The 10,031-nt window shown below is 40.6% G+C and overlaps 8 pseudogenes; all 8 read left to right on the top strand.

Moving 5' to 3' along the window:
* The first annotated feature begins 4,746 nt into the window (after window positions 1-4,746).
* LOC114581279 lies at window positions 4,747-4,865 on the top strand (annotated as a pseudogene).
* Window positions 4,866-5,233: 368 nt separating this feature from the next.
* On the top strand, window positions 5,234-5,351 carry LOC114581263 (annotated as a pseudogene).
* A 374-nt stretch (window positions 5,352-5,725) lies between these two features.
* Window positions 5,726-5,844, top strand: LOC114581287 (annotated as a pseudogene).
* A 373-nt stretch (window positions 5,845-6,217) lies between these two features.
* LOC114581289 lies at window positions 6,218-6,336 on the top strand (annotated as a pseudogene).
* An 829-nt stretch (window positions 6,337-7,165) lies between these two features.
* Window positions 7,166-7,283, top strand: LOC114581284 (annotated as a pseudogene).
* A 377-nt stretch (window positions 7,284-7,660) lies between these two features.
* LOC114581276 lies at window positions 7,661-7,776 on the top strand (annotated as a pseudogene).
* Window positions 7,777-8,646: 870 nt separating this feature from the next.
* LOC114581286 lies at window positions 8,647-8,765 on the top strand (annotated as a pseudogene).
* A 373-nt stretch (window positions 8,766-9,138) lies between these two features.
* LOC114581265 lies at window positions 9,139-9,257 on the top strand (annotated as a pseudogene).
* The last annotated feature ends 774 nt before the right edge of the window (window positions 9,258-10,031 follow it).

Genomic DNA, 10,031 nt, shown 5'->3' with positions numbered 1-10,031 from the left:
TGAGCTTAATTTGTACTAATCGGCCAGGATGATATTTATATCGTCCTGGACGATAAAGTCAGCAACTTGCATTAATGAGCTCATTTTGAGATCTTTTATTTAAGCTATGACATGACACTTGGTAAGTGTCTTTGGCAGCCATTATAGCTTTGTTCTTTTGGGGGGAACTTGAAGAGAGAGCTTGAAAGGGAGTGAGGAACGAGTGAAGTCTGAGAGGGAGAAGATCTTATGAGGGGGGGACTCAAGGGAGTGTGGAGGGGGATTCTACACGATTGCTTCGGTAGGCTTGCACCTTAATACCATCGGATTTAAGGCTTGTCTTGAGGGAAGTTCACCAAAGAAGAAGATCTCTTTGGTGCAAAGGACCCGGCGACTCCGCCATACCGGGGAAGATGGAAGTGATTTTGTAAGGGCTTCTCCGCCTAGCTGTGGGGGCTAAAGGAGAGACACTTTTGTAGTGTAATACTTGGAGGGTGCCTCCAAGGAGTGGACGTAGGTCAAGGTTTTACCGAACCACTATAAATCTGGTGAGTTCTTTCCTTTATTACTTCTGCATTAAATTTCTGCATCGTTGATTTCTTTTTGGTGATTTTGATTTGTTTTTTTTGGTTTAAAGATTCGTAAAATACCAATTCACCTCTCTCTTTTAATTAGTCTTGGGCTAGTTCACAGGGCCAAACATCCTTAACAAACTTTTAAGTGGTATTAGAGCACTTTCAAGTGGTATCATAGTAGTATTAATAAAATCTAGTTTGTAAAAGCTTTCGATTTTTGATCCATGTCTAATTTTTAAATCATATTTTTGCGGAAGGTTATTCAATCACCAGACCACCTTTATTTGAAAATATTACTTTTGATTTTTGGAAAATTCGCATGACTACTTTCTTGCAATCAATTGATTTTCGCATGTGGCATATGATTTTAATTGGTTATTCATCACCGTCACGTGGTATAAATTGAGTTAAAACTAATATTCCTATTAATCAATAGAATAGGGAAGAACAACTCAATGCTCAATTGAATGCAAAATCATTAAATTACTTTTTATGTGCTTTAAATTCTAAAGATTTTATATTAGTATCCACGTGTACTATTAGTAAGGAAGTTTGGGATAAACTGCACACCATATACGAAGTCACTAGTGAAATCAAGCAATACAAGTTAAATATGTTAATGCATGATTATGAACTATTTTCCATGAAACCTTATGAGACGATATTAAACATATATACTAGGTTTATTCAAATTATAACATCATTGCATGCTTTAGGAAAAGAATTTTTAAATTTTGAAAAATTTAACAAAATTCTTCGTTGTCTACTGGATAAGTTTGATGCTAAAGTAATTGCTATTTGTGAATCAAAAGATTTGAATGAATATTCTATTGATAATTTGATTGGCTCACTCATTGCCTACGAGCAAAGTTTGGGTCAAAGACTTGTGGATGCAGGTGAAATGATTATTCTAAAAGCTGAAGATACGGAAAAAGATAGCTTAGTTGGTGACGAATGCAATGACTTATCAAGCAAATCAAAAAGCTCACCAAAGCATAAACATCAACAAAAGAGGAATAAAGGTAAAAATGGTAAGGATATTAATATTTTTTGACGTTATTTGCTTTCGTTATAGGAAGCCTGGACATATAAAAAATTAGTGCCCTAATTTAAGAATTCTTCCAGGAAAAGAAAAGGGTAAAGCGAAGCAAATTTTAAACTGGGGAAAAAATGAAAAGCAAAAAATCTCCTATGCAGACCTGGTTTCTGAACATCGGACCAAGAGAAAGATAATGGTTAAAAGCCTTGTTTGTGTTTTTGTGTTGTGTTTTATTTTTTTATTATTTTTTGTGTTTTTGTTTATTTTATTTTTCAGTTTTATTTTGTGTTTTTGTTTTTGTGTATTCTTTGATTTTTTTTTCTTTTTTCATGAATTTTTTTCTCTAATCAACACACACATTCACTTTTCTAAAAATGAAAAATCTACTTCCTATTTTTTCTTGAAATCTTTGGTAAGTTGTGATTGACTTCTTTAGAAATAGTTAAAGGAAGGAAAGTTTTTTACTCTCAATATCTATTTCATAAAAGAGGTTATTCTACTTTTGATTTAATTTTTTTTTCATATTTTAAATTAGTCTTTGAAACTAAAATTTTTTATCTCCCTACATATTATTTATCGCATAGGGATCTTTTGCAAGTTGTTGAATCTAACTCATAATTTTCTTAATCAAGAATTCGCTTTGTCAAAAGGATGGGTTTACTTTTATTTTTAAGATTTCATAAAGGTAGCATATTAAAAAAAATTGGCCAATGATGCCAAAAATAAAAGATGCGCAAAAATGCCAAATTGAAAAAATATACACATAAGTGTATCAAAAATCAAAAGATGCGCAAAAAGCGCTATTCAAATTAACAAGAGGCATAAAATGAGCCCACAAATTTAATGCTTACCATTCTTATACTTCTTAAAAGCTTAAGAAAACCTTTGATATTTTTTATGCTTGAGTTTGAAAATCATGATTCCTGATTCAACAATTCGTGCATTAATTTTCTAATAGATATATATTTTATTGAAGGAGTTTTGAAAAATGACTGTTTCTTTCTCTAATTTATTTCATGATTATATATTGAATTAAAAAGTTTTTAATCCTTTAAAAGGACTATAGTTTGGATTATCAAATTCTAAATTTCTAACCTTTTCTGGGCAATGCGTTGTCAATACAATTCTACAAAGCTTTTAAATAAAATCAAGAGGTATCTTTCTCATTTTAAGCATATTTGTTCTGTTCACTAGATCAGGGATTATTTTTATCTTTTAATCATTTTGTTCTTATTGTTTGTGTCCCTTCTCTTTTTGATAATGTCAAAAGGGAAGAACGTATTGTTGTTGTTGTATTGGTATCTTTTTTCTCTTTTAAAAAATTAAAAACAATTTTTTTATCTCCCCTATTTTTAAAAGTTTTATTCTAGTGAGGGGGAGATTAGGAGAAAATATTTTCTTCTTTGCAAATTCAAATAGCAATGTTTGCCATCATCAAAAAGGGGGAGATTATTGCGGATATGCTTTCTGGTTTATGATTTTGATGATAGCAAATACTTTTATTTCTCAACGACTGTCTTATCTTCTAATATTTTAGGTCCACTTGATAAGACTGCAATTTGGAACTAGCTCAAGATTGGGTAGACTAGGTCTGATTCTATTTGTACCCTTTTTCCTTTATTGAGTCTATTGTATTTGGAGTGGCTCCTGATGCTTTGTAACTTGGGAGATTTCTGACTGTTCGCTAAAGTTTACTATTTTTAGTAACATCGTCCAGGATGATTTTATATTGGCCTGGACGATCGGTTCAAAAGAAGAAACCCATATTAGGGTATCCTCATTAAAGCAGCCGTCATTATGTAAAAATATCAACCTGGATAATTTTGTATCTGCCAGGATGATAGGCTCAAAATAGAAAGAATCTGCCGCCATATCTATTTAGGAATTACTTATTTTTGGACATCATCTAGGGGATCGTCTAGGACTATAAAAAATCATCCAGGACGATCGAGGAGAAATTTTCTTAAATTATTCTGACATTTAAGGAAAGCAATTATGACTTGATAGGACGATCGCAGGATCATCCGGGCCGATATGTTGGATGGTTAGACATCGGACAGCTCTTTTTCAGAGCGATGTTCAGGATTATATATTATTGTCCTGGATGATATGAACAAATTTCTTCTAATTGTCTCAAATCATCCTGGCTAAATGGGCTTAAATTGCAATGATCGTACATGACGATATTTATATCTTCCTGGACGATAAAGTCGGCAACTTGCGTTAATGAGCTCGTTTTGAGATCTTCTATTTAAGCTATGACATAACACTTGGTAAGTGTCTTTGGCAGCCATTATAGCTTTATTCTTTTGGGAGGAACTTGAAGGGAGAGCTTGAATGGGAGTGAGGAACGGGTGAAGTCTGAGAGGGAGAAGATCCTGTGAGGGGGGACTCAAGGGAGTGTGGAGGGGGATTCTACATGGTTGCTCCGGCAGGCTTGCCCCTTAATACCGTCGGATTCAAGGCTTGACTCAAGGGAAGTTCACCAAAGAAGAAGATCTCTTTGGAGTCAAAGGACCCAGCGACTCCGCCACACCAGTGAAGGTGGAAGTAATTTTGTAAGGGCTTCTCCGCCTAGCTGTGGGGGCTAAAGGAGAGACATTTTTGTAGTGCAATACTTGGAGGGTGCCTCCAAGGAGTAAACGTAGGTCAAGGTTTGACCGAACCACTAAAAATCTGGTGTGTTCTATCCTTTATTACTTCCACATTTAATTTCCGCATCGTTGATTTCTTTAAGGTGATTTTGGGTTATTTTTTTTTGTTTAAAGATTCATAAAATACCAATTCACCTCACTCTTTTAATTAGTCTTGGGCTAGTTCATAGGGCCTAACATCCCTAACGAACTTTCACGCCGCGTATCAAGCAATGAAACACACATCGTGGGACCCGTGAAGGCATCCGATGGGTCCTATGCGGAGACCGTATAGGAACATCAATAACTTTTTGGCCAGGATTCTGATTCGGCATTATGACCCCATTCAAGAAAGCTTATTCTGAGCCGGATGGAGTACTGATGTGCTATAGGCCCATCAGCCAGCCATGCGCAGGAAAAAAATGCATTTGTGATCCCCTACATTCTATCAAAATGAAGATGCATCAAAATTATCTCTCCAAATTGTCAACTTAAGAATAATTTGAGACCATATTACTACGGGTGCAACCATACCAGTACTAGTGCACCAGATCCCATCAAAACTCCGTAGTTAAGCGTGCTTGTCAAAGAGTAGTACTGGGATAGGTGACCTCCTGGGAAGTCCTCGTGTTTCACTCTTTTTTTAACCACTCACTCTTTTTTTTTCTTGCTCTTCGCCACAGCCTACGAACCATTGGTGGTGTTGGCTCGCTGCGCATTGAGTGATGAAACCTGCATCGTGGGACCCATAAAGGCATCCAGCGGGTCCTAAGTGGCGACCGCGCGGGAAAATCAATAACTTTATGCCAAGGATTCATATTCGGCGACCCCATTCCGGAAAGCTAATTCCAAGCCATATGGAGAGCCGATGCACAACAGGCCCATCGGCCGGCCATGCGCAACCAAAAAATGCCTTTTTGATTCCTTACGATCTGTCGGAATGAAAGTGAGTCAAAATCATCTCTCCACCGCATCAACTTAAGAAAAAATTGAGACAATATTAATATGTGTGCGACCATACCAGAATAGTAAACCGTATCCCATCAGAACTCCATAGTTAAGCGTGCTTGGGCAAGAGTAGTACTGGGATGGGTGACCTCCTGAGAATTCCTTGTGTTGCACCCTTTTTTTAACCAACCATATCTTTTTTTATCTAGCTCTTTGCCACAGCCTACAAACCCTTGGGGATGTTGGCTCGCTGTGCATCTAGCGATTTAATCCGCATCGTCGGACCCGTGAAGGCATCCGGCGGGTCCTAAGCGGCGATCGTGCGGGAACATTAATAACTTTTTGCCCAGTATTCCGATTAGATTTTGTGGCTCCATTCCAGAAAGCTTATCTGGAGCCGGATGGAGAGCCAATGTGCAATAGGCCCATCGGCCAGCCATGCGCAGCCAAAAAATACATTTGTGATCCCCTACGGTCTGTCGGAATGAAGATGCATCAAAATCATCTATCCGTAACGTCAACTTAAGAATAATTTGAGACTATATTTCTACAGGTGCGACCATACCAAAACTAGTGCACGGGATTCCATCAGAACTCCGTAGTTAAGCATGCTTAAGCGAGAATAGTACTGGGATGGGTGATCTCATGGAAAGTCCTCATGTTGTACCTTTTTTTTTAACCAGCCACCTCTTTTTTTTTTTAGCTTATCGCCACGGCCTACGAATCCTTGGTGGTGTTGGCTCGCCTCGGATCGAGTTATGAAACCCTCATCGTGGGACCCGTGAAGGCATCCAGGAAGACCTATGAGGCAACCGCGCGGGAACATCAATAACTTTCTGCCCAGGATTCTGATTTTCATTATGACCCCATTCTGGAATGCTTATTCCAACCAAAATGGAGCGCTGATAGCTATAAGCCCATAGCCTGGCCATGCGTAGATTAAAAATACACTTTTGATCCCCTACGGTCTGTCAGAATGAAGATGTATCAAAATTATCTCTCTACCGCGTCAACTTAAGAATAATTTGAGACCATTTTACTACGGGTGCGACCATACCAGCACTAGTACACCGAATCCCATCAAATCTCCGCATTTAAGCATTCTTGGGTGAGTGTAGTACTAGGATGGGTAACCTCCCAAGAAGTCCTCGTTTTGCGCCATTTTTTTCAACTAGCCATCTTTTTTTTTTTTCTAGCTCTTCGCTGTGGCATACGAACCCTTGGCAATGTTGGCTCGCCACGCATCAAGCGATAAAACCTGCATCGTGGGACCCATGAAGGCATTTGGTGGGTCTTATATGGAGAACACGCGGGAACATCAATAAGTTTCCGATTATGACTCCATTTCGGAAAGCTAGTAATGACCCGATTGGAGCGCCGATGGATATCAGCCCAATGGCCGGCCATGTGCAGCCAAAAAATGCATTTGTGATCCCCTATGTTCTTTCGGAATGAAGATGAGTCAAAATAATCTCTCTACGGTGTAAAAATAAGAATAATTTGAGACCAATTTATAACTGGTGCGACCATACCAGCACTAGTGCATCCTTAGAAGTGTGCTTGGGCGAGAGTAGTACTAGGATGGGTGACCTCCTTAGAAGTACTTGTGTTGCACCCTTTCTTTAACCATCCATCTCTTTTTTTATCTAGCTCTTCCCCACGGCCTACGAACCATTGACAGTGTTGGCTCGTCGCACATCGAGCGACAAAACTCGCATTGTGGGACCCGTGAAGGCATCCGGGGGGTCCTATGTGGGCACCGCGCAGGAACATCAATAACTTTCCACCCAGGATTCCAATTCGGCAATATGACCCCATTCCAGAAAGCTAATCTTGAGGTGGATAGAGCACCAATGGCCATAGTCCCATCGGCTTGCCATGCGCAACCAAAAAATGCATTTTTGATCCTCTACGATTTGTCAAAATGAAGATGTGTCAAAATCATCTCTCCATAGCATCAACTTAAGATTAATTTGAGACCATATTACAATGGGTGCAACCATACTAGCACTAGTACACCGAATCCACTAGAACTCCGCAGTTAAGCATGCTTGGGAGAGAGTAGTACTAGGATGGGGGACTTCCTGGGAAGTCCTCGTGTTGAACCCTTTTTCTTAACCAGCCGTATCTTTTTTTTTTTCTAGCTCTTCGCCACGGTCTACAAACCCTTAGCGGTGTTGGCTCGCCACGCACCGAGTGATGAAACCTGCATCGTGGGACCAGTGAAGGCATCCGGCGGGTCCTATGCCGCGACCGTACGGGAACTTCAATAACTTTCCACACATGATTCCAATTCGGTATTATGACCCAATTCTGGAAAGCGTATTTCGAGTGAGATGGAGCGCAGATGCGCCATAGGCCCATCGGCCGGCCATGCGCAGCCAAAAAATACATTTTTGATCCCCTATGATCTGTCGGAATGAAGATGCGTCAAAATTATCTCTCCACGGAGTCAATTTAAGAATAATTTGAGACAATATTACTACGGGTGTGATCATAGCACTAGGGCACTAGATCCCATCAGAACTCCGTAATTAAGCGTTCTTGTGTGAGAGTAGTACTGGGATGGGTGACCTCCTGGGAAGTCCTCATGTTGTACCCTTTTTTTAACCTGCCATCTCTTTTTTTTTCTAGCTCTCCGCCACGGCCAATGAACCCTTGGCGGTGTTGGCTCACTGCGCATCGAGCGATGAAAACTAGCATCTTGTGACTCGTGAAGGCATCCCACTGGTCCTAAGTGGTGACTGCATGGGAACATTAATAACTTTCTGCCTAGGAATCTGATTCGGCAATATGACCTCATTCAAAATTGCTTAATCAAAGCCGGTTGGAGCGCCAATGGCCATAGGCCTATCGGCCTGCCATGCGCAGTAAAAAAATGCATTTTTGATCTCCTACGATCTGTTATAATGAAGATGTGTTAAAATCATCTCTCCCCAGCATCAACATAAGAATAATTTGAGATCATATTACTACGTGAGCAACCATACTATCTAGTGCACTGGATCCGATCAGAACTTCGCAATTAAGCGTGCTTAGGCGAGACTAGTACTGGGATGGGTGACCTTATGGGAAGTCCTCATTTTGCACCCTTTTTTTTTTAACCAGCCATCTCTTTTTTTTTTCTAGCTCTTCGCCACGTCATATGAACCCTTGGTAGTGTTGGCTCACCGCGCATCGAGCGATGAAACATGTATCATGGGACCCGTGAAAGTATCCGACAGGTTCTATGTGGCGACCGTGCGAGAAAATCAATAACTTTCCACCAAGGATTCTAATTTGGCATTATGACCCCATTCCAGAAAGCTTACTCCGAGCTGGATGGAGCACCTATGTGGCATAGGCCTATCAGTCGGCCATGTGCAAACAAAAAATGCATTTTTGATCCCCTATGATCTATCGAAATGAAGATGCATCAAAATCATCTCTCCACGGTATCAACTTAAGAATAATTTTTAGACCATATTACTACGTGTGCGACCATACCAGCACTAGTGCACTGGATCCCATCAAAAATTCACAATTAAGCGTGCTTGGGCGAGAGTGGTACTTGGATGGGTGACATACTAAGAAGTCCTCGTGTTTCATCCTTATTTTAACTAGCCATGTATTTTTTTTCCTAGCTCTTCGCCAAGGACTACGAACACTTGGTAGTGTTGGCTCGCCGTGCATCAAGCGATGAAACCCGCATTGTGAGACTCATAAAGGCATCTGGCTAGTCCTATGTGGTGACCACGCAGGAACATTAATAACTTTCCACTCAGGATTCTGATTCGACATTATGAACCCATTTCAGAATGCTTATTCCAAGCCGGATGTAGCGCCGATGGCCATAAGCCCATCGGCTTGTCATGCGCAGCCGAAAAATGCATTTTTGATCCCCTATGGTCAGTCGAAATAAAGATGCGTCAAAATCATCTCTCCATGGCATCAACTTAAGAATAATATTAGGCCATATTACTATTGGAATGACCATACCAGCACTAGTGCACCGGATCCCTTCAGAACTCCGCAGTTAAGCATGCTTGGGCAAGTGTAGCACTGGGATGGGTGACCTTATGGGAAGTCCTCGTGTTGCACCCTTTTTTTTAATTAGCCATCTCTTTATTTTTTTCTAGCTCTTCGACACGGCCTACGAATCCTTGACGTTGTTGGCTCGCCGCGTAACGAGTGATGAAACCCACATCGTTGGACCCGTGAAGGCATCCGGCGGGTCCTACATGGAGACCGCGTGGGAACATAAATAACTTTCCGTCCAAGATTACGATTCAGCATTATAACCCCATTCTGGAATGCTTATTCTGATTTGGATGGAACGACAATATCCATAAGCCCATTTGTCGGCCTTGCACAGCAAAAAAAAGCATTTTTGATACCCTACAGTTTGTTGGAATGAAGATACATCTAAATCATCTCTCTACGGCATCAACTTAAGGAAAAAATGTGACCATATTACTATGGGTGCGACCATACCACACACTAAGTGCATTCGGATCCCATAAAACTCCAGCAGTTACAACGATGTTTGGCCCGCAAGAGTAGTACTAGGGCAAGTGGTACCTCCTGGGCAAGTCTCGTGTTGCACCTTTTTTATAACGGCCATCTCATTCTTTTTTTCTTTTTTTGCTCCCTTCTAGGCTCTGCCGGCCTAGGAACCTTGCGGTGTGGCCCACCGATCAGCGATATACCCCGCATCGTGGGCGCCGTAAGGCATCACTGACGAGTCCTATTGTAGGGGACCGTTGTCGCGGAACATCAAATAACTTTCGCCCAGAATTTCGATTCGGGCATATTGACCCCCCCATTCCGGATAAATGCTAATTCTGAGACTCGGATCTGAAGCGCCTATGTGCTATA

Source organism: Dendrobium catenatum, unplaced genomic scaffold (genome assembly GCF_001605985.2).
Source record: "Dendrobium catenatum unplaced genomic scaffold, ASM160598v2 fragScaff_scaffold_1635, whole genome shotgun sequence".
Lineage (NCBI taxonomy): Eukaryota > Viridiplantae > Streptophyta > Magnoliopsida > Asparagales > Orchidaceae > Dendrobium > Dendrobium catenatum.
Note: the sequence above shows the minus strand (reverse complement) of the source record. Positions and strands in the feature narration are given on the sequence as shown.